At 50.8% G+C, this 24,650-nt stretch overlaps 1 long non-coding RNA gene across 4 annotated transcripts; it reads left to right on the forward strand.

Moving 5' to 3' along the window:
• On the forward strand, positions 1-24,650 carry LOC130141207 (uncharacterized). Of its 4 annotated transcripts, none has more exons than XR_008819006.1 (5): positions 1-164; positions 9,792-9,840; positions 15,183-15,280; positions 15,748-16,135; positions 18,142-24,650. It is a non-coding gene; the product is annotated as an uncharacterized LOC130141207 (long non-coding RNA). The 4 variants fall into 4 exon arrangements; XR_008819005.1 differs by having other exon boundaries at positions 24,285-24,650; XR_008819004.1 differs by having other exon boundaries at positions 15,748-24,650.

Raw genomic sequence — 24,650 nt, forward strand, 5'->3', positions numbered from 1 at the left:
TGAGGAGGATGTGGAGAAGAAAGGAAATTCATCAAAAGGAAGAGGAGGAAAAGAAAAAATGAAATGGAAAAAAAAAAAAAAAAAGGAAGAGAAAGGAAATGAGAGGCGGAAAAAAAAAACTGGGGAAAAAAGTCAACTTTTTGAGACTGGAATTAAAACCCGAGGTAGGATTTTTTTTTTTTTTTTTTTTTTAAAAAGAACCTATTTGCCTCCTATGATTTTAAGAAAGAGTTTACTGATTCTGTGCATGTGAAGAAAACGTCTGTCTTGAGAAAGACAAGGATGTTGCCGCTCTCTCCTCGGCTGTTAACTGTAATTGAATTAACAAAGTAAAACTTCCAATCAGATTATGAATTAGTTAAGTCCAGGACACAGACTACAGATCAAGGATGAACTTTCATTGCATAACCAGTCATATAGCATCAGAGAATCCATAAATCAATACAGATTACTGTGTTGGATTATCTGTTTAATAAAGCAGCAACAGAGCAATGTTTATTAATGGTTGTTTTGCAAATACGAGCGCTTTCTCTTTTTCTTTTTTTTTTTCTTTTTTTCTTCCCTCCCCCCCTCCCATTCCCTATCTGTTACATGTTTAATTTTCTTCCCTGACAGATATAACTTGATATCAGGATTAGAAAGAAGGATATGGTGATTTGGAAAATGGTTTCTTGCAATTTTCTTTGTTTTTCTTCCCTAGCACCTCTACCCCAATGCTTTCTTTCTTCTTTTAACCCTTTGTCTATGAACGTTTCTTTGAATGGACTCAAGATTCCAAGATCGGGGATTTACAAAAAAATTATATCTCTAACTTGTGTATGAACCCACATGAGGCTAATTGGGGAACTTGATTTTGTCTAATTTATCCTCTCTGCAAATTCATGCTGGTCCTTACCCCTTTGACTGGATTATATGTCAACCTCTTCCTTAAGGAAACAGATTTATTTATTTTTATTTTTTTTTTACCTGCTCTACTGTAGAAGGGAATTTTGGGTCAAAGAGGTGAACTGGGTGGTTCCCACTCGCTTTTAATGGTCAGACTGGTTGCCTTAGATGCCACCTGCAAAATACAGCAACCTATTTGGAAAGGTGTCTTGATGTTGCTTAGAAGAACACAAAGCTCTTGTGATGGATTAAGCTTATATATTAATCTCAGAATGGTGATTCCAAGGGAGGGAAAAAAAAAGGAAAAAAAGACTTCATAATAATAAAGAACAAATATGGGTGATAGCACCCAAACTAATTTTGGAAAGGAGCAATTATAGCGTTGCAACTTTGTGAAAATCCTCTTGTGAGAGAGGTAGAAAAAGCGCTGGCTTTGGACCTGTGCTGGACCCGCTCGTTTAGCTCATGTGCTCATCGGGATCTTTTAAAAAACCCAAAAACCCAACCCAAACCCAACCCAAACTGTTCTTGGTACCTTGTCTGGGGAGAGGCTGTTAGTTCGGGGTGTGATATGAAAGGTTCATCCTGCTCATCTGCTTACTTTAAATAAATAAACACGGTATTTCCCCCCCCCCCGCCCACCCACGGCCCCGTAATTAAGAATAATTCAGCGCGTGTGTTAACTCCCTGTAATGAGCTGCTGGGGGAAAGCTTGAGGAAAACCTCCTTTCTGTCTTCCCTCCGAGGTTCATCTAGGTGCTGCTATTGTTCCTGGCGCTGCTCCTGCAGCCCACACCGGTGGTGGCAGGGGCATAGGGAACTTTTTACAAGCTCTTCTATTCTCTGTTGCCTTGCTGCTGCTCCTCCCTTGGGCGAGCGCAAAGCGCCGCTCACCTGGCCTGGTGGCTCGTCCCCAGCTGGAAGGGGACATTGTGGGGGACAGGGTACCAGAGAAGCAGCTCCAGAAAGGATGGGAGCCTTGGGGTGTGGAAGGGGAGAGAGCATCCTCCATGGATGCTCATACCCTGAGTGTCTCGTAGGATGAAGTTGGACGCCCTTGACTTTGGTGACAGCGGGATGTCACCGCACGGAGCTCTCCTCCTTCGTCCCTCCAAGGCAGACTGAGCCGAGAGGAGAGCAGTTGCCGGTCGAGCCGGTGCCCACCAGGCTGATGGACCGGGCTGCATCTGTGGGTGGCCCCCAAGTCCTCGCATGAAGGGGTGCGGTGGTTCGCCCAGCGCTCTGTGCGCGGGGGGCGAGGGACATTTATTGCTGGCTGAGCACTGGTGAGCTGCCATGTGCCATCCACCATTGGCCGGTGTCTTCGTTCGAGGGGGGGGAGGCGGAAAAAAGCCCCTTTTGTCCAATCAGAGGCTGGAAGAGATGCTATGTGATCATCTTTTGGTGTTCCTAGGTGACCAATCGTGGTCTGTGCGGGGCCGCCATAGGCTGCTGCGTGATGGTGTCACTGGCTTGGGTATAACAAAGGCACGAGCAGGGACAGGGAGATGCGAACTGGGGACGAGGGTGAAATTCGGCTGGGAATTTAGCAACCGGCAGCGTAGGGTGCCGATACATGGTGGGCTGGACCCAAGGGCAGGAGGTGCCCGTGCTGGCTGGTGATGGGGTGGATGGGTTTCAAGCCCACCGTGGCCACCCTGGCTCTCCGGAGCTTGTGCACCTCATCCCCCGCTGCAATAAGTGCCCTTTGAAATGGTCGCGAACCCCCACTTCTGCTGGGGAACATGGTGACACCGCAGGGCTAAAGCATCTCTAGGTCTTCACCCATCCCTTTGTGCTCCCAGCCTGGATGGGGACCGATTTCACCCCGCGCCGCTCTGCTGGTGGGTCCCTGGGGGCCACCAGCTCCCCAGGGGTCTCGGGGCACTGACCGTGTGGGTGGACTCTTCTTTTCCAGTTGGATTTTTGGTGGTGGTGGGTGACCGTTCCCAGTGGTGGGACTTGCGTGGCTGTGAGCTCAGCTCTCTGGAAGGCCTTTGGGAACACAAACTGGAACAGTCTTGCAAACAGCTGATTTTTTAATAATTTTTTTCCCATTTTTTTTCCCCCCTTTTTCTCCCTGATTTGCTGCCGTAGTACACGGGCAATGAGAAAGCCTGGCGTGTTGGCGTGACGTTGATCCAAATTGCTGCTTACATGTGGCCATTTAAGCTTGCTTGGACACTATGATGTGACTGCTTCACACTCAGCACTGTCTACTTCGCTCTCCCTTATGGCCACGTAACTGCTGGAGACATTAAGAGGAGATATGCTTGCATGTTTGGTGTGGAGAGATTAGCTCTCCACGTATATTTTTTTTCAGGCTTAGGAGAAAAAAAAAAAAAGGAGCAAGTGCAATACTAATTTTTCTGTGGTTCAGTGAGTCATTGAGAAGAACTAGCCTATACAAATATAAATGTTGAAAATGATTAATTTCATGCAATATATCACTTTCATCTAAGAAAGAGCTTGCTGTTGAGTCTCCCGTCTTTAATGCTTATGCCAGGGAGGCAGAAACGCAGCGGCTCAGTTTGTTGTTGAGTCCAAAGCCCCTTTGCACCGCGCTCATCGTACGAGCGATGCGCTGCGATCAACACCACGGGTCAGGGGATTGGAAAACATGTAGAAATACTCGTGCTGGTCAATGCTGCCAGTGGAGATTGACTTTTTCTTGGGGAAAGCAAAAACATTTCTATTTTTCATAAATAATATTAGCAAAATCGCTGCCCCAAACTGAGAAATAGTTAAAAAAATTCAATAAAAATAATAACACCACTCAGGATTTTTTTGCGTTTGAGGAAAGCAGACGTTTCCTGACTGAAGGAATTTTCTGCTGGCCTTTCACAATTTTAAAGTGAAAACAAAAGGAGGCCCTGATGGCTCAAGCCCTTCGAGGTCCCCTCAGAGCGTGAATCGCCCCTTTTCCTCCCCAGCATCTCCCTCCCACCGCGGTCCTGTGTGCAGGTGTGAAATGGCACTGCAGCGCAACCACAAAGAAATTCTGGAGATATGATAGGAGAGAAATATATATGTGTGTGTATATTTTTTTATTTTTTTTTTTAAATATATCGATCCATTTCCTTCCTCCAAGTGATCACAGGCGGTTTTGCACGGGAGACGGGATGGTTTTTGGAGGTGCTCTCCAGGCAGGGCTGGTGGCTTGCTCCCAGAATCACTCCTGGAAGCTCCAGGATTTTTTGGGGTGTCATGTCCATGTGACACGCAGCCCGGGACGCCTTGTCGGGCTGGGTTTGGGGGTGATCTCTGCGCCGAGAGAAACCGTCAGGCTTCCTGCCATCGGTACCTACAGGGGTCAAAAATGCTTATTGAAGCCTCCAGCCGCTGGACCGGGGCTGAGAGGGGAGCTCGTCTTTGTGCCGAGAACAGAGTCTTTCCTCTTCAAACAATCAGGGCTTCAAAACCCCTGAGCGTTTTCAAGGGAACGATTTTTATGTCGGGATTATGATAAACCGGCTGAGTGGGCGCGCTAAGCCGCCATAGGAATCAGATCAGGCCCTGCTTTAATTTCAGCAAGTGGCGGGTGTGTGGGAACGGAGGCTGGGGCGATGCTCGGAATTAAGACCCTGAGCTCTGGGGGCCCCAGGGCCCCCCGTTTCCCTGCACAAATGAGAGGAGGGGTGCAGGCAGCTGCCTCCTCGCCCTGACCCCCGTCCCCATCCCCGTCGTGGCTTTGCGGATGCAGGACTGGCTCCTGATGCACGGCACTTTGCCAGGTGGTTTGCAACGCCCTGCGATGGCTTTGGGGTGTCCGATGCCCATCTTTGTATGGCAGGAGGAAAAGGGAGATGGGATTTCTTGAATCCCCCACCCCCTTCCTTGTGCCATCCCAAGGTGCAAACATGCCGCTGGGTGTCCAGCAAATGGGACCGGACGGCTCTCCCGCACCCTGCCCGAGGGGAAGAGGGTGGCAGTGGCCTGGAGGGGGTGGGGAGGGACAGCTGGAAGGAAAATGATGAGCTCTGTGGTCTTCAGGCTGCTCGGAGGAGACGGGCCGCCAGCGGGCAGGTCGCTCAGATGCAGCCGGGGTGATTGGATGTGAAAGCGAAGCTGCGGCGCTCACCGCCCGCGCTGGCAGCATCGCCTCTCCCCTTCGCCCGCGTCGCTGCGGGAGGTTTTGCTGGCCCAGGCTTGTGTGACAGCATTGCCATCGTGGCAGGGAAGCTGGGGGTGGGGTGGGGGGGGAAGCCTAAAAATAGTCCTGGGGCTGCATTCTGGCTTGCCCTGCAGGATTTTCAGGGATGGAGATAGGAAGGGATGCGTGCGTGTGAGTCCCGACACCTCCCTGCTCGCTGCCCTTCCCCTGGCGCTGTCAAAGGCGGGCAGGAAGGGCGATAACCGGTGGGCTTCGGGGCAGGTGGGATCCAGCCACCTACCAGACCGTGGTGACAGTGGTTAGTTTGGCAGAAAAAGAGCTGGGAAGTCTCGAGTTAGGAGCCCTATGCCCGCCGCAGCGAGGGACCCCCCTCTGGTGTTGGGGCTGGGGGCATGTCCTGATGTCCTGAAGGCTGAAGACTAATGGGGAGGTCTTGGGTCAGTGCTCTGGGCCAAATCCATCCCTGGTTATCAGTGGATCGCAGTCTCGTGCTGCCGTATAGCTCTGGGATTTATCCTGCTATAGCCGAGACCAGCCTGGGACCTGGCATCTGTAACTGTAAAGCTAAGCTGTGTAATCCTCACCCAGCAGCCACAGCCGTGGCCTGAGCTTCGGCTTTGACAGCCCAGGCTAGGTGTAAAAATCTTTTTAATTCTACTTTCAGCGCTTTTAGGACCACAGGAGCTGGGACAAAGGGGGTTGTGCCAGGATGCTGGTGCAGCAGGGGGGAGCATCCGCGCTGGGTGCATCTGCTGGCTTTAACCGCTCGGTCTCATGCGATGAATTTTGACGGGCAGGTGGAGGGCACGAGGTGGAGCTTGCTCTGGGATGGGGAGAAAATGCAGGCTCTCCGAGGGGGAAAAAAAAAACCCAACCCAAAAAAAGCTGATTAATAAGTGTTGGGAAGGAAAAAAGTATTTATTGGGGTGGGGGGATAGCTTGGCCCCCGAGCCCCATGTGTGGCTCCTGGGGGCTCATCCTGTGGTCTCGCATCGCTTGGGTCGATGCAGGTAAACCAGCTTTAATTTGACCTTCAGTGGGTTCCTGCCTGCTGGAAGCTCAAAACTTGCCCTTTTAGGGCAAGAGGGGGGGGAAAAAAAAAAATATCTCCTGAATCACTGTGTGAGCTCTGGGGAGGAGCAAGGGGGTCCCCCGGATCCTCATCATCCTTTTGGAGGCACTCGGTGCTCTTTGGAGAGGAGAAAGTGTTCTCCCGGAGGTGCCTGCTTTGTTTCATCTGTTCCTTTGGCTTTTAGTAAATACCTACTATTTTAGGTAAGAGTGAAATACTCAGCTTTTACGGCATTTCGTAGGAGCGGATTGTTTTAGGGATTCCCCGGTTGAACGGGGCAGGAATGCATCTGGGCCAAATAACCTTTCTCTGGCATCAGCAGGCACCAGCTGCTTGGGAGGAAAGTGCTTGAAACCCTACAATTATGGGATAATATATTCTGAGAGAGTTTCTCGGCTTTCTGTCCCTGAGCTGGCGAGTTTATATCCCCTCCCCGAGCCTTGTAAAAAAACTTGGATGTTCCTGTCGGCCCCTCCTTGATGGTGCCAGGAGCGGGGGGCACCCCACAGCGGCGATCTGCAGGGGCTCAGAGCAGGAGATAAAAAAAACCAAAACAAAACAAAACCAAAAAACTAAATTTTCTAGCATTTGCTTTGAATTTGTCTCTGTTCTCCCCTGTTTTGGTAGACAAATCATGTGTGGAAGTGCACCAATCTCCTCAGCTGCCTGTGGAGTCAATGGAAAAGCTGTAGGGAATTAGGAATAGAACTTGGATGGTTCAAGGGAATTAGGCACGTAATTCACTCGGGAGCTCTGATTAATCCCTCCAGGCACTGTTGGTATCCAGAGGACTTTTCTACCTGCTCGGGCCTGGCTGGGAGGTGCTGGATTTGACCCCTCTGGCTGCTGGGAGGTTTGAGGGCTCGGGCTGCTCCGCTGGGCTGGCCGGGTACCACGGAGGATGGGTACCACGAAGGATGGGTACCACAGAGGATGGGTACCACGGAAGATGGGTGGCTCTGGGCCACTGAGCCCTTTGTGATTTTGCAGACAAACCCCATTCTCCAGAGAATTTTCTCCCTTCTCCCCCTTTGTTTTGGCTTTGAACAACAAAACCCACCAAGTTCCCCCCCACCCCACCCACCCCACCTTATTTTTTTGTTGTTTTCTTTTTTATAATTAAAAAAAGTTCTGGTTGACCTTCAACCCACCCCTCCCTAGAAGCATCAGCAGGGCTGGGCTGCCGGAGGGAGAGCTTTGCCACGGAGCCAGGCATCTCCTTGGCACTCCTGGTTCCAGATAACGGCTTCTTTTTGGAAAAGCAGGGACTGAGAGGAGCCCTGCCTGCGCTGCCCATCCCTGCCGCCCACCTCGGCCGAGGCTTTTGCCAGCACCAGGGCAAGCCGTTGGTGAAGCTGGGGCGAAGGCAAGCTGCCTCCCTCCTCCGGTGCGAGGGATGGCCACGGAGCAGGTTGCCATGGAGAACCGGGATTATTCTGCGCGTGTGTGTACCGGGGCGGGGTGCATGTGTGTGTGAATATCGTAATTTTTGTACAAAAATTTCCTTGTGATGGAGCTCAACGCTACTGGCGGCTGTGCTCACCCGACCTTGGGAGCTCCAACCTCCAAACCCCATCCCCTCCTCCCCAGCTTCTGCACCAGCTCCTCCATCGGACTCTTATCTCCAATAATCCCCCCGTAAGAGGGCTTTCTGCTTGTTATGACACCCAGTGAAAGCGTGGGAGAAAGATCTTTTCTTCGCCCTTGTCCTCCACAGCCAGCCACTAGCCTGAATGGGAGGCTTTTTTGTGTCTCTGTGTGCCTGACTAATTGAGCTGAAGGACTTGCGTCTGGAAGGGCTTGAAAGGGACTTTTGTTGCCGCTGCGGAGTTTGTGGAAGGCGAATGAGCCCTGCTTTCTTAGGGGACGCAGGTCCTGGGCAAATTTGACTCTCGAGTGCTCACGCCTCTCTGGTTCTTTGGGAAAATTAGAAAAAAAAAAAAAAAAAAAAGGCTGGTGGGTTTGATTTTTTTTTTTTTCCTTTTTTTTTTTTTAATTCAGCAGGTTTTGGGGAGGGTTATCTGCAAGCCCCAGGCGTTGGAAAATTGAGTTTGGCAAAATAAAATCTGGTCCTGGAAAGGTTGCTGAGCTGGCTTTAAAAAAGGGCAGAGTGACACGTGTTAAAACCGGTTAAAAATAACAGTATCAGGAGCACCTGCCTCCAAAAACAACGGTATCAAAAGCCTTCACCTCCTGCTTTTTTAAAAACCTGATAATCAAACCCCAAATCTGCTCTGTAATCCCAGGGGGAATTGTTTTGTGGTCTAAGGGCTCTTCCAGGTCCCGTTGCATCCCATTGCATCAACTATCACGAGGCAGTTTGAGTCGCTGCTGCAAAATCCCTTTTTCCTTTCGCCCTGAACAGGAGTGGTGAAAAGTCGGGACCATCCCCAAAAGTGGGGGGTTGTCCCCAGGTGAATCCTGGCCCCAGTGGCCATGAAGGAGGGAAGCCACCTGCTACCTGTAATAGCCCCAAAGCCCAGATCTTTCCTAAAAAACCCGAAAAAGTCCTGCTCAGTAGGAAAACCAAGAGGTTTGCCACAGCATTTTGAGATTTTCAAGGCTCTTCTCCATTGGGAAGGTTCTTTGGGGCACCTGGCTGGAGCCTTTGGGGGCTTTCCCCTCCCAGTGGTAGCTCCTGCTGCCCCATGTCCCATCCCAAGGACTTGGTGTTTCCACATGGCTCTGTCTAGGATATTTTTTTCCTGCCCTTGCTGATTTTTCATGATCTGATGCTGGATTCATTCAAAGACCAGCAGCGCCTTCTCCCAGCCCATGTTTTCCCCATGACGGTGCTTAGGAAGAGCGCTGTGCCGAGTGCTGAGCATCCCCAGTGGAAATCATCCCCCCTGGCAAGGAGGGAAAACGGGGCTTTGGAGGGAAACGGGGGCTTTTTAGCAGAAGACAGCTTGGCACGTGGTGAAGGCTGGGCAGAGGCGCTCGTGGCTTTTGAAATGGCTGGTGGTGGAAATGGGGGACAAAGCGGCTGCATGGGGGATGCTCGGTGGTCCAGCACGCCGCTCGCTTCGCTCCCGTTGCACATCTTGTGATGTGCAGCCCCCGGGCCTCGTCGAGAAAAACATATCGTCAAGAAATACCTTGCCTTTGCCATTTTTACTTTTTTTTTTTTTTTTTTTAATGTATTTCCTCTTATTTTTCCTTCTTTCCAGCACTGTTGCAGAGCTCTCTGCACGAGGAATTGCTGTCAAAGCTGCCAGGATCCATTCCACCCCCTGTGTGGATAAACACTCCCAGCGTGTGTTATTTGGCAGTCGGTTTCTAATGCCAAGTGATTAAAACATTTTGAAAGTTGAATTTTGTGATGTAGAGGCTGCAAATGTCTGCAATACCTCTTTTCCTACCCCTCTGCCCAAAGGCTGCAGCCTGGTGCTTTCGGGTTGCAAAAATGTTTTCCAGGGCCAAAGAGGTGCATCACGGTGGGGGAAAAAACAGAGCAAGTGGGTTTGAAACAGATGTGAGTAGTGAAATTGGATGGAGAAAGGAGGTGAAGGAAGAGGGAGGTGAATGAGCAGGCGCTGTTTAAACAAACAAACAAACAAAATTTTAAAAAAAAATTAAAAATGTAAAATTCAGTCTTGAAAATGGTGCCTAACTCCTTTTTCACGTGACCGTGTGAGGGAGGTTGTAAGAAATTAAGCAATTTCTGCAGCACCCCTTGCCGACCCTGTGCTAAAAACCCAAACTTGCTTTTCTTTCCAGCAGCCTGACGTCCATCCTGCCGCAGCTCCAGGGATGCTTTTGCCACCAGGTATTTGCTAAGTGAATCCTAACTAGTTAACTAGTTACCGTCCCGGGTAAATGACAATTTACATGCTATTTGTGTGCTCGTAAGAAAGCATTAGAGAAGTTTGCTTTCTCAGCACCGTGGTATGATAATGATGTTGCATATTAGTCATTAGCAATAAGTAGCTGTCGGCGCTAGCATCACCGGCTGGGCACCGGAGTCAAACCAGCATCCCCCCAGCCCTTTCTTTTTCTGCACTTGGCTTTCTCTTCCCCCCTTTCTTTTCTTTTTTAAAATTATCATTTCCAAGAATTATTCAAAAAAAATAACAACCCACCCAATTCCAGCTTGGGAACTGGAAATTGGGGCTTGGAGTCAAAAACAGATGAAGGGAGCAGAGCAAAGCGCGCAGCTGTCAAGCTGCCTGCATGCTGGAGGCCAAAAACCAAACAAACCGACCCAAATTACCGTCTTTTTAAAAATTATTATTTCATTTACTTATTCCCCCTTCATCTTTTTTTCAGTAGGAAAGAGCCTGACTCACTTTTTTTTTTTTCCTTTTTTTTTTTTTCTTCTTTTTGGACACTAGAGGTTTGCGAAAGGAATATTTTACACTCTGCAGAGGCCCTACCAGGCTGGGACCAGACAAATGAAATAAAAAGGTGGGCTTTTTTTTTTTTAGAACTGGCCAGTAGTTCTGGATTTCTGCATTTCTGAGCGCACCAGACTGCCTGTAAAGCAAGCTTTTTTACCGTCTCTCTAACCAAATCCGTCAAATTTGGGAAATCCTTGCCCTAGCACATATCATTGCTCCCAACAGCCTTCAGCTTAAATGACCAAGAGTTTTTGAGCAGATGGGAAAAAAAAAAATATTGAATGTGAGTATGGGAAGGAGCTCTAGAAAATAATAGAAAAATCAGGAGGTTTTAGCGCAGGTGAGGCGTAATTTTTGGGTGAACCATGGCGGTACTATTAAAATGCGTTATGGTTGTTGATCGATAACAGCATCACTAGAAAATATTTTGAATTATGCAATGCATTGATTTCTCTGCTTTACAGCTCCTTGTAATATTCATCATTCCTACAATCCCTCCTTTTGGGGAGTGTGAGGTTACGCAGCCGGGATTTCCCTGTTTCAGTTCCCGGCGCTGGGGCCTTTGCGTTTTTGGGGCTGGGCTGGGGAACCGGGATTTTTCCAGTGGTTTGGAGAAACAGGGTGGTGGTCCCACGAGTTGCATGTTTCCGATGCCCTTGGAGCATCCCAAGGCGCTGGGGCGGGTCACGGGGATGCGGCTCAGGGCACCGGTGCCACCGCTACCATCTCTCTGCTCCTCCCTCCCTCCTTGGAGGACAACAGGCTCATTCAGCCCTAGGGGAAACTGTCTAATTTTCTTTTTTTTTTTTTTTTTTTTTTTTCCTCAACGCCAAACCTCCAAAAAAATGAAGCACGGGATTTCGGTGCGTTTCGTGAGGTTTTTTTCCAGCAGACGAAGAGACAGTGGCTCTGCGCCCATCCCGGCAAGCGCGTTGGATGCAAACAGCCGAACCCTTGTGGCTGCCATAACCCTTTGCCGATGCATCGCGGGGAGGGTTTCACCTTCTGCCGACAGCGGCCTGCTTTTTTCTGCCTTTCCTTTCTAATTTTATTTTTTTCAATGAATATTCTCTTTTTTATTTTCCCTTTTTTTCCCTCTTCCCCCTTTTCCCTTCTTTCCCTTTTTCTCTTTTTGTGTTTTGCTTGTGTTTTCCTTTTTCTTTTCTCCCAATTCTGCATTTAAGCCTGCTTTGTCTCCTGCCGGCGCGTTTAACGAAGGGGCAGCCGCTCCCACGCCAATGGGTTTTGTTGGGTTTTTTCTTGTTGTTGTTGTTGTTGGGGTGGTTTTTTGGGTTTTTTTTTCTGGTGCTTTGTTCCACCCAATGCCCTCCCTGGGGACTTCAGGGCACCCGCCGAGGGGTGCGGGTCGGGGTGCCCAGGGATGGCCAGGGAAACACAAAGCCCCAAGGAAGACACGGGGCTCTTATTATCCTGGTGGTGCGCGAAAGAGTTAACCCATTAGAAATTCCGAGCCCTTCTTCCGATAGTTAAACCTGATTTGCATGCATTTGCATAATGAATGTCATTTGCATTCTTGGAGGTTGGCTACTTCTGTGGGAAAAGTCAAAGCGGGATTGCGGGGAGGGCGAAGGGGGGTCGGTGAAGAAAGAAGGGAAGATTTTTTTCCCCGCACCCCACGCGCATCCCTGCCCCTCGCCATCCTCACCCAAACGCGCTTTTTTTTTTTTTTTTCCCCTTCTTTCCCCCCATTTTTTCCCCCCCTCGATGCCTTCCTGCCTCTCCCTTCCGCAGGATCCACAAAAACCCAACACGGCGGATAGGCCGTGTGTCGAGGCGAAGCGCATCCTTTCCCTCTCCCCCCCTTCCCCTCCTTTAATTTCTCCCTCTAATTCCATCTTGGCTCCTGTTCCCGGCGCCCTCGCGCGCAGGGGGCCGCGGCCCCTCTCCCTCCCCTCCCCGCGGGTGCATGCGTGCTGAAAACGGTAACAGAAAGGGGAAAAAAAAAGGTGGGAGCCACCATTTTAGGCAGCCGACGTGTAAAATGGCCGATTCTCTTTCCCCCTTGGTCCTCGCCATGCGGTCGGCTGCATCCCTGCAGCATCCTGGGGATGGGGACAGGGATGGGGATGGAGCCCGCCCGCTGCGCCCCGGGTACCACGGCCTCGCTGCCAGGCAGTGGGCTCCATGGGGTGCTCATCCCGGGCCTCATCCATAGAGATTTGCCTTTTCCCGCCGGCAATGGTCACGGCACGGGGCGTCGCAGCCACGAAACCCCCCTTGGCCACGCGCAAAGCACCGACCCACACCCCAAAAATCAACCTCCTTTTGTTTCAGCTTCGGTTTTCGCGGCGGGGATGGCACCAAAGGCAAACGTATGGTCTTTTTTACCAGATTTTTTTTTTTTTTTTTTTAATTATCGTTTAAAATGACCTCCACGCCACATGGGGATATTGCGGGGTTTGAGGCTCGGCTGCAGAATTTTTTCCTGCTCGCAATAGATGACATTTAATTCTTTGTGTACTGCGATAGTATTAGGGAAACAGCTGTTTGTTTATTTTTTCCCCCATCCCCCTCTTTTTTTTTTTTTTACTAAAAAAATTCAACAGACTCATTTTTCTGTTGCTGAGACCATTTTGTGGCTGCTTAGGAGGGGGGAAAAAAAAAATCAAATGTGAAACATGAGCAAATTCATCCCCTCCTTGTGTGTGATGGGCAGAGGCGTGAGAGGCTTCACCTGGTCCAGATGATTTGTGGGTACCAAGTTATCGCACTAACGTTAATAAGAGAGAGGGGGGAGAAAAAATCACTTTTTGAAACAGATGACCTGGTGTGAACTGATTAATTTTACTACAGCACTTGAAATATTTTGGGGCGGGTTTTTTTTATCTGAAGGTCCCGGTTATGAGAGGCTTGTGGTTGAGGGGAAAAAAAATTGATGTTACATGAGGCCGGGTTTGTTGTTCTTTTTTAAATTTCTCCCCATCCCTCTGTTGCCATGAGACCTGGAAAGTTAAAAGCCTAAATACGCTGAGCGAGTTTAACCCTGGTGCGACGGGAGTTTTGCAAGCAGATTAAAAATAACCAGAAATTTCTTCTTAGAAGAAAAAGAAATCACTTTTTTTTTTTTCTTTTTTTTTTTTTTCCTGGTGGACTGATGCTCGTGCCCCAACTGGGGTTGCCCCCCACCCCGGGAAGCTCAGTCCTGGTCCCGTATGGGATCTGTAAGGTGTGAAGGGACCAGGGATGTGGTGACCATCACCATCATATCCCTTTTGGTGGCCTCGACCGCTGCCACCTGGGGTGATGCTTCAGACCCAAAGGAGATGGGGGTCCCTGGGAGATGTGGGGTGGCCCCGGCAGCAGATCCAGCCCGAGCTGTGAAGGGTGGGCAGCCATGCGCTTCCCCCACCCCTGCCTGCCAAACGTGCTTAGTCAGGAATGGGAAATACTTGCCTAAAACTTGCAAAAATGCGCTAAGGCTCTTAGCTATTTGGCTAAGCTGCATCTACTTAGTTGATTTCTCACTGCGTTTATTTATAACCTTTGGTCCACACTGGGGGATTGTATTTTTTTTTTTCCTTCCTTTTTTTCTCCCTCTTACCCTGGGATGGGGCATATGAGTGGGGCAGAAGTGGGGCTGGAAGGAGAGGACGGGGCTGGGCAACCCTGCTGTCCTCCCACCAGTGCCACTCGCGCTCCGTCACTTTATTTGCACAGAATCTGATAGTCTCTCCAATTTCTGTAGCGTTATCAATGATTTATGGGGCTCATGGACAGGAGAAAAGGTTCTTTTCCTGGTCCAAGTGCATTCCTTTATTAAACAAGCCAAGTAAATTCTACACTGGGCATTAAAATCCATGCGTAGCCTGTGAATAGCCGTGGACAAAAGCAGTTTATACAGACAAAAAAAATATATAAAGTGAATTTTAATATGATCTTAAAATAAGAAATAATTCTATCAGGATGTTCCAAAGCAATACGGAGCAGCAGCTGAGGTCGTGGCTGCTCGGGTTTGGTATTTTTAGGCAGGGATGCTGCCCATGCTGGAGTTCTCCTGCATCAGCACGGGGAAAACCTCGCGGAGCACCGAGGTTGGGGCACTGGGGCGCATCACGGGGGCCTCCTCGCTCTGCATTTGATCCAAGCCCCTTCCCTCGACGCAGCTCCCACCAGTGATGGGTCTGCCCTGGCTTGGCCACTGCAAAGGGCTCTTGGGGCAGCCCGGTTTTCCCGGTGCCTGGATAAATCCCCCCTGGTTGCAGGGTGCTGGTGGGTTTGGTTTGGGCTTTCAAGTGCCTTGGTGGGGCCACCACTGCCCTGGGCAGGGAGGGATGCCTGGAGAACATCGCTCCCCAGAAGGCAAATGAGGAGGAGTAGGGGGAAAAGGTGTTTTTTTGACTTAGATTTATAGTTTTCAGTCCTGGCTTGTAATTTCTTGAATACTTGGGGTTGGCAGGATTGTTACTATGACCAGAGCAGGCCACTGGCTGGCACCATGCTTGGTGGGGACAAGGGATGGTGACGGTGCAACGAGAGCTTTCCCCTATTTCCAATCCCCCTGGAGCAGATTCCAGCTCCTCTCGCTCCCTACAGGGCTACGACCCACCGGGTCATCTCCCCAGGGCGCAGTGTGGGGAACCGACACAGTTGTGAGGATGCTGAGAGTTCTCCAGTCACCTTCCCTCTTCCTCCTTCCCACTTTGTGCCAGAAACGTGGCTGTAATCTCCCTGTACTGGTGTAATCCAGCCCGGGGAGGACTGGGCTGACATTTAACGCCTTCCCATCCTTTTTTCTTTCTCTCCCTGCCAGGGAGGAGCGTGGGTTCACCCTACATGATGCTCTGCTTGCTTTCTGGTTGGCGAATCGCAGGTCTCTGGTCCTGGGGAAAGTTCTCAGGGAATTTCCCAGTAAGTGGATTTTATTTTTTTTTATTGTTTTTTTTTTTTTTTTTAAAAAAAAGCTTTTTCATAAGCTCTTACACTGGGCAGTCTCTAGCACTGGCACCCTGGTGGGATGGGCTGAGTGTCCCCACGGCAAATGCTTGGGATCTGGTGCGAGACCATGGTGACAACATTTTGGGGAAAAAGAGGAGCCAAAAGCTCCGTTGTTGCCAGCACCTTCCTCACCCTCCGCTGGACCCAAACCTCGAACAACCGTGGATTGTGGATTTTGTTCTGTATTTAACTTCTGTTCTGGCGGGTTTGTTAACTCTTAATCCTCAAACCCTGTGAGAGGTTCCTTTCCCACCTGCAGGAACAAAGGGCTCCTTGGAGTTTTTTCGGGGTGTTTTGGTTTTGTTTTGGTGGGGGTTTTTTGTCTTTTAAATGGAAAGAGGATAATAAAAGTGTTTCTGTTGCTTTTGTTTTTAACTCAGATTGGCTCGCTAGAACATGAACCCAGGAGTGGGGGCTAGGTGGAAAAAACCCCACCCTCCAAAAGCCATGACACCCTGGCCGTGCAGGAGCTGCCAGCAAGACCTGTCCTGTGGGACCCTCAGCAGAAGCCCCTCACCACAGCTGATCCCATGTGCACCTTCCTCTTCTTCCTTCTCCTCTTCTTCCTCCTCCTGCCAGCAGACCCTGGTCTGGAGCACAGCATAGATTGAGATTTGCACCAGCATCCAGCCAGGCTGCTCAGGGCTGCTGGCCAGCACAGGGCTTCAGCGTGGGGACACCAGCACCAGTCTGGGGACACGTGGGGCGGAGAGGACACCGGGACATCCCCGTCCCAGCACAGCGCATCGCCCCGTGGGCAGCTCGCTGGTGAGACCGGGGTGGGATGTGGGTACCGCTCCGGCGGATGGCATCGGGGCGTGGGGATGCTGCATCCATCAGGGATGGGGACCACAGGTAGAACCCACGCCGGTGGGCAGCTGGCCTGAGGCGGAGGTGATGGGCAGGGGGAGAGGGGCTGGGAAGGGACAGTGTGTTTATTAACGAGGCGCAGCTGAAGCGGGTCCTTTGCCAGTGGTCAAGTCTGAATCACAAACTCCGCATTGTTTCCGAGTGGGTTCAGCACATTTCCCTTCTCCCCCTCCCTTCCCCTTTCCTCTCCTCTCGCCCTCGCACAAAGATGTCATTGTGCCGGGGACTTGGTGATGGCAGCGTTGTTATTTGGTCAAAAAAAAAAAAAAAAAGGAGAAAAAAAAAAAAAAAGAAAAGAAAGAAGTGGGGAGGGGGGACCCAACAAGGTGAAGAGGTTTAAATCAGCTTAGCCCAAATGCCAATTAAAAACCAAAGAGGATTAGGCTTGTGATCAGCAGAATAGACAGTCATTGTACCCAACGAGGAGGTTTCCCCCTCCAGGCCCAACGCAATCATGCCGCAGGTCTCTCTGCCGATCGTCACCGCTCTCCTCTCACGGTGGGATGGAGTGGGGCAGGGGCTGCCCTCGACCCTCAGGAGCTGGGCTCCCGCATCTGCAGGACATGGGGCAGTGAAAAGCCCCACCGGGTCCTGGTGCAAAACCCTTTTTCTTGCATTTTTGAAGTGTATGCAAGGACTTTTGCCTTGGCTTGAGTTCAGCTGAGCAACGAGAGGTCTTGATCCTTCCTTTCTAGGGTGAAATTCTTTACTATGATGGTGGTGAGGTGCTGGCACAGGTTACCCAGAGCAGCGGTGGCTGCCCTGTCCCTGGAAGTGCTCAAGGTCAGATTGGATGGAGCTTTTGAGCAACCTGGGCTGGTGGAAGGTGTCCCTGCCTGTGGCAGGGGGGTTGGAACTAGGTGGTCTTTGAGGCCCCTTCCAACTCAAACCCTTCTATGATTCCATGATTGAGCTCTCTGCCAAGGGGAAGGTCTTCCCTGGAACAGGCTCTTGGTCCAAGTGTGTCCCTCAGCTAGGAGCTGGTGGACAGCCCCTGGGATGAGGTCCTGCCCCTGTGTCCGGGCACTGCCCCCACCTTGCTCTACCTCCACATGCAGCTCTGCTCCAGCACTCCCAGGTGCTTGTGCTAGCTGAAGGCTCTCACCAACCATGTCCCTGGGCTGTGGGGGCCATCAGTCAGACCCCTGTTCCCAAAGCAGCCAGAGCATCGCCTTTGGGCACGGAGCATCACACGGGCTGTCCTCCGGCCAGTGGAGATCCAGAGGAGACTTTGTACTTCTCTGCGCCGCGGCCCCTGGAGGTGACATCTTTGGTGCTTTCTCTCTGGTTTAGTCCTCCCAGGCCATCCCCTAGCTTGCTCCTTGCACGGTTAAAGTCTAACATAGCCAGAAGCCATGGTCCTTGTAGCATCCTCACCCGCAGGAGAGGAACTTGGCACAGGTGAGGTGGGTCTGGGTGCTTGCTTGGACATCTGCCCACGCTCAGGCTCACGCGGCTCACCCAGCTCTAAGCATCTCTCCCAGTACACTGGGAAACCGGTAAAAAAAGAAACAACCCAGGAACAGAAAGATGCTCCATACCAGCGTGGCTGCTGCTAACGGGGGTCGGAATCTGTGGCCATGGTGGTTTCATTCCTGACTCTACCAACAGAGCGGTGAAGGCAAATGCCACTGCAGCCAAGACAGGGGTAAAAAGTGTGTAGCCAGACCAGGGGTGTCTTTATACCACACTGGCAACTCACAAAGGGTCTTTGCTTAGGTAGGAAGTGTAATTATACGCTAACTTTAAAGCTTTTTTAAGAAGAAAAGGTGTCAAGAGTAGGTAGGAACCAAGCCAAGCAGGGGCAAGTTTAAAGAACATCAGCAACAAATTCTGGTGGAGCTTCAGCACCTCCGTGCCTGGGTCCGGGTGGGTTCAGCCTGAGCCCCCGCCTTCTCTTTTAGCCTGATGCTGCCTGGTGGTTGTGGGTGTAAGGGGACCCCCTGCACATCTGTCCCACCTCTTCTCCGGGTCTCGGTGGGATGAATCCTCTCTGCTAAGGGGGACCATCTCCTGCTTGCGGTGGCCCTGGCGCTTGGTGGATGCCACTGTCCTGCTTTGCATGGGAACCCAGGGAGGGCTGCGATGGAGCCTGCTCCGGCCCCAGCCATCACCAGGCAAAAGCTCATGGGAGAAGCTGAGCTGAGATGCTGCTGCTATCGGCTCTAGATGCAAAACGCTCCCGGCCTTGAGCCACCGAGAGGAAAAAGGAGCAAAAGGGCCTTTTCTCTGAAGAGTGGAAGAAGGAGAAAGCGTCCCACCTCTGGACCAGGAGCCATTTCTCCCCCATCCTGGGTATGGTTAGCATTGGCCGAGGGACCACGGTCACGATGTGATGGACAACTCTGGTACCCAGGCAGTGGATGCTCGGCAGCATTTTGGGGCAGAAAGCGGGGATGCTGAGGAGCGGAGGAGATGCGTTTTGAGGGACAGGGAATGAGTGAAGGAGATATCATGGGCCAGGAGGTACAATGCCACCATCTCCCTCCTTTGGAAACCCTTCATGCCGCCACTTTCCCTATGCCCAAGGATGCCCAGCGGCACCCAGTGAGTGCACAAGCTGTGGGAGCAGAGAAGAGGGCAGGATCCGTCCCCTTTTGTTGCTGCCGTGTAATTTATGATATGAGAGGGGGCCATTGTCTGGACCCATCCTGTATTTTTCCGAGGGCTTTGCCTCTCTTCCCAGACCCCCGCTGTGCTCCTGCTACTGTACCGTTGCTATGGGACATGCTCCCCGCGCCGCGGCTATGCGGGGCAGTGCCGGGGAGGGCTGCCCACCGTGGCTGGACCCATCTGGAGCCCCCAGCCCCGCTGCCGGCAACCCAGCCGCTCGGCGGCCCCGCTGACGTGCTGAGGGCCTGGGAATGGGGCTTTCGGCCCCTCCAAGTTCACGGCCACCGGAGGCATTCAGCTGCCGGAGGAGGGGGGGGGGGGCAGCGGGATCTGGGGCGTTTGGCTCCATTCTCCCTTCCCTTTCAGCTCTGGCAGTGTCCTCGGTGCATACAGATCCCCCGTCCCTTTCTCCTCCTGACAAGTGCGCACATAAATAAATTACCCCACCGGGCGAGTGTGGAACAATCTGTCCCCTAAATTCTATTCATCGCCAGACAGGACCCATTATTCCCCCGATTAAAGCCGCTGGAGTAGCTTGCAAGGGTTACAGTTACTCTGTCAAACTGTAAATAAGACACTAAAAATAAAGGGCGCTGGCGAGGGAAGGGGGAAAGGGAAGCCAGACTAATGCCTGCTGCTAGGGAAACCGAATGAATCCCTAATGACGCCTGTGTACAAACTGCAAATAATGAAGGAAAAGTGACAAACAGACCGCGGCCGGGCTGTGGTGAGGTCCCCGTTCGACGGCGGCGGTGGGGACCCGCTCGCCCCTTCCTCAGGGCAGAGCCGACAGGAGCGGGACCCCCGTGAGCAGAGCGTTTAAGCCCTTGGGCTTAACTTACAGAGAGGTTTAGGTCTTGTGGGAAAACACAATTTTTCAGGCAACGGGAATTGCCTCCTCTGCTGGAGCCTGCATCCCTTTTTGAGGTCGCATGGGGAAAACGTCCATCGCCCATGGCCTCAGGGCAGCGTGCAAAGAAGCAGCCCCCAAAACTTTAGTGGTCTGCTGTTGGGAGCGCTGCACGGAGCTCTGATGTAGGACAGGGCTGGAACTGGCGGCTGGGGGGGGCGGGGTGTTAAGTCCGTCTGGCTGCCCAGTGCAGCCCGGGCTCCCTCCCACCCACAGTGGGGCATCGTGGCTGAGACCTGGTGCTCAGCCCCGGCTCTGCTCCTCGCCGCTGTGTGATAGATGGCGGGGAAGGACGTCTCCAGCCCTCAAAAGCCTCTCTGGATAAAATCCAAATCCGTTCTTGCTGCTCTCTTACCAGCCAGCAACCACAGGGATGTTCACCTCTCAGCGGATCCTTCTTTTTTTTTCTTTTGATACCTTAGACCTGAAGAGCAAAAAATTATCAGTAATAGGCTCATCCTGGGTTTTCCTCAGTTCCAGAGGGACTGGGATGGGAGAATTTTATTTCAGGTCTGGCTCAGAACTATTCCCATCAGCTGCAAGGGGCTAAGTGTTGGAAGGCTCCCTGTGTTGCTCGGGGAAATAGTATTTTGATTCCCGTTATGCAAGCAGGGAAAAGATGGAGAGAAAAGGGCTCTGAGCTGTGCCTCTCGGCGTGGATGCTCGCTCTCAGAAAAAAAGAGAAAGCAGAGAAAGTCTCGGTGGGGCCACGTGGTATCGGGGACCAGGAGCAGATGTGTCACTGGGCTGGAAACTGAGCTCTCGTCCCGAAGGACACCACACTGCACATCTATCCTCCCGCAGAGCCTGGCAGCGTCGGGGCATTTCTGGGACCTCATCTGCCACAAGCACCAAGGAAGGGCATATCCAAGAGCTGGGGAGCGCCAAGGTGCTGAGCCTGTGGTGCGGGTGCTGCCGAGCAAAGCACTCCCCCATTCTCCCACCCCCAGCAAAATTGCAAGGGTCCTCGTGCAGGCAGAGGGGTTTGTAGAGATGTGTGCTGGTTTGGTGTTTTCACAAAGATCAGGCATCTTAAAAGGGGTTTTTCAGACCAATATGGAGCCCAGTTGCGTTTCCCAGTCAGGTCAAATCTGGACTTAGCGGATTTCTTCCCTTTCTGTCTTAGGAAAAAAAAAAAAAAGGAAAAAAAAAAAGGAAAAAAATCAAACCCTTTTCACCCCCAATGCCTGGCTGTGAAGCCCCATGACTCCACAGCAGCATTCCTGGGATGTTCCCCAGGCGCGGTGGTATGTGCAGAATTTCAAACAGTAGCACATAGCTCCACATCTCCTGGATGCAGTTATTTGGGAGAAACTCCAGGATGGAGCAGCGAGGTTTATTATTGCTACTCCTAGTAGTGATGGCTGTGCAGCACCTATAGCCCCAGGTAGGTGGGGTGGTGGTGGTGGTGAACAAGAGGTGTTCTCTTGTCTCTACCCTCCAAAATTTACCAGCTTCGTTGGAAAAAGAGAGCAATTTGGAAAAAGTCTTGTAACCAGCCAGGGTTGAGCAAGTCAAACCCAAACCTGGGCTGTCCCGGTGCTCCCCAACCATGGAAATGGGCAACTTTTCATGAAACCTGCTCCCTGGAGGTTACCTTTAGAAAAGTGATGGTCTTAGAGAGCCTCATCTCATCCTGGGAGAGGGTTTGGATCCCGTGGGCTTCACTCCCTTGCCAGGGATGGCTTTGCTTGAGGTCCTGGGAGCGGCTTCGGTGCCAGGGCTGCACTCCAGAGCGCGTGGAGAATGGCAACACTTCATAAAAATGAAGTTTTTCTTGCCTTTCCCCACCTGAATCTCTTGGATCCGATTTTTTTCAAGGTTTCTCTCCACCTGTAAAAATATGATTATTGCTCTTTGTGTTTTAACGAAAGCTGTGATTCCCCTCCACGTCAATCACCTGGCTCCAGAAGCTTTAGCCTGGTGGCAGTTGGTGGCCCTTGAGCAAAGCACGTCCTGACCAGGTTCACCCTACGGCCACCTGGAGAGATAAGGAAAATCAGACCTTCCTCGATATTAAATATGGTTTTACCAGTTCTGAGAAGATAATAAAGATATAAAGATATGAAGATAAATATCTTTATACCAGTTCTGAGAAGATCCTGTGCCTACCTGTCACTCTTTCTTCCCCATAAAAAAATTTTTTGGAGGATTTTTTTTTTTTTCTTCTATCTATGGATGTAATCTTGATGTGTCCGTACACCAAGAGCTGGCAGCTCACTCTTCTCTTCCTTGGGTGCTCAAAGATTGCTCAATAAGGTCTGCAGGGCTGCTGAGGGGCTGGTGGGGGCCGAGTTTCAGCACACCCCCCCACACCCCCCCTTCCCTTTTCAAGGATTTGGATGAGGCAGATACCTGCAGTTCAGTTTAATTCTAAATTCCAGATCTGGAAAATGTTTGCAGGCATGGCGTGCACAGAATGCACACACGTTTGCAATAATAGCCAGGTAGCTTGCATGGCTAAATCGCTCTGGATTTTTTTTTTTCATTTTTTTTTTCTTCTTCTTCTTCATTATAACCTTCTTTTAAAGCACGTTTAAATGCTTCCCCACAGGCTCGTGTGAGGGCTGTTAAGGGCTTCATTTGAATAAATAAGTGCATAGGTAGAGGAGGAACATCACCATAACCCCCTGGAAACTCCAGCGCCAACGATGGCATCAGAGAACTGGCAAGTGGGAGAAGGGGCTCGATGTTATATATTCCATAAAGTAGAGTAATTAAGTATTACTAGTTTTGATGACTTCAAACAGAGTGACTCCAGGAAATAAGCCCCTTCTTTATAATTAGTGGGATTTCCTCTGCATCAAACGGAGAGATTGATTCTTTAATCTGCTCACATGCTTTTGATTTGGTCTTTCAGCTGCTTGTACCAACTGCTTCTACTCCCTGCTCTTGCCGATAAAACCTTGCAAAGGAGATTTTAGGAAGGCATGACCTGAGTTGAGGTCTAGGATTTTCTTTGTGTGTGGCTGTTTTGTGTATTCTTAATTTGCCAGAGATGATGATGGTGATGAGAGCAATCATAAAAAAAGAAGAGCGACCCAGGTTTTGAACATCCGTGTGTGTTTAGGTCGAAGAACTGGGCTTTGGGTGGGTTTTTTGTTGCTGGTTTCTCCACCCAGTGTGTTTATTAGCTCCGGTGCATGCTCTTTCAAACCTGCAAAGATCATTTTGGCTACTTCTCTGCAACAGCCTTGAGCTGGCCCAAGTGGGGCTCATTGCAAAACTTTGCTCTTGTAAGAGAGGACAGAGCTGATGCGGGAGCCTGGCCGGTGTTTTGAGGGCTCAGCTGAAATAAAACCATGATTTTTTAAGGGTTTGGGATGCGCAGAGGAAAGAGGCCCCTTTTCTAGAGTATTTCAAATGTTTGGTGTTGGGTTAGGACTAAACCCCGGAACTCTGGAAGTTCTGCCTGAAATAAAATCCACCCAAATGTTGCTGTTTTCCCAGTGAAGAGCTCAGGAGGGAGCAGGAATTTGCCTCCCTGCAAGTGCAAGAAGGCAATTGTGAGCAACCAGCTCCTCCCTGGGCACATCCAGGGGGTCTCTGGCACCGTATCAATCGTATGGGAAATGTGGTCTGGGGTCTCTGCTGGTGCCAGGCACAGGTCCAACCTGCCCTGAGCTCCCCCCACCTCCAAAATAGCTCAGACCTTGAATCATCCCAGCAAACAGCCCCTGGGCTGGATTTTTTTTCTGGCACGTGAGGTTCTCCTGGGACCTCTGCGGAGGGAAAGAAGGGGAAAATTTGGGACTATGTTGTTTTCCATCCATCTTCTGGTCCTGTTGGAAATGTGCAGCGTGGGCAGGAGAAGGGCTCGCGGCGCTGCGCCTCGACTTTTGCATCCCTTTGGGTGAAAATCAGAGGATGATGGCTCTGCGAGGGGTTGTTTGGGTAGCTGTAGAGCAGAGACTGGCACCTCAACCACACCCCCTCTTTTTTTGGGGGGGGGCTGGCATCACCCTCGGTGCACGTCACGCACAAATAGAGTGGGGAGGGTAAGCACGGGGCTGTCCCCATGGCAGTTTGGTGGCCACAAGCCTGCAGGGAGGAGCTGTGGGAAGAGGGTCTGGAGTTCACCTGGAGCCAGGATGCGGTCCAGGGATGCAGGGATAACGGCAGAGCGGCCGGTTTAGCATCCCCCTCGCAAGCCTCCCCCCCTGTCTGGAGCAGTGTTGAACACAGATCATATAATTAGGGACCCGGTGAAGACGTAACTGTACAATTATGCAAATAGTGATCAAAATCACTGTTTTCAGCAGAAATGCCTGAAGATCAAGACAGAAGCTTCATGCAACCTTAATTTAATCCGGTCCTGCAGGAGTGGGGAGGTCTGATGGATGACCCAACCTCATGCCTGCCTGTGTTTCGCCGGGCTGGGGTGGGAGGCGGGGGAGAGGAGCACAGGAGCATGCTAAGCGAGGGAAAAATGGCCCTGGGATCATCTTCCCGTATTGGCAAAGCAGGGAAAAACCACCAGAAAGGGAAATGCTGATGTTTACAGGGATTTTCTTTCAATTTCAGGTGGAGAACACGAGACTGGAAGAAAAAAATAAAAAGGAAGAAAAGAAAGGAAAAGTCTCCAAACCCAGGAAATCTGTGTTAATTGCTTATGAATGTCTCTGTCTAAAAAATTATCGAATTGATGTTGTCGTGCTTTTTTTTGACAGCCTGTCTGTTACATTTTTTTAAAATATTCATGCACCGAAATCTAATTACTAGGCAAATTTAATGATAATGAAATGAAGGCACTTTAGCAAAAAGCACAGGGCCTTGTTAATGTTTTCTCAGCCTCTGTCTTGTTCATATTTTAAAAATTTATATATTTTTTTTACAACTGCCTTTCTTGCATGTAAGAAAAAAAAAAGATTGCTGAAAATAAAACTTGGA

Source organism: Falco biarmicus, chromosome 19 (genome assembly GCF_023638135.1).
Source record: "Falco biarmicus isolate bFalBia1 chromosome 19, bFalBia1.pri, whole genome shotgun sequence".
NCBI lineage: Eukaryota > Metazoa > Chordata > Aves > Falconiformes > Falconidae > Falco > Falco biarmicus.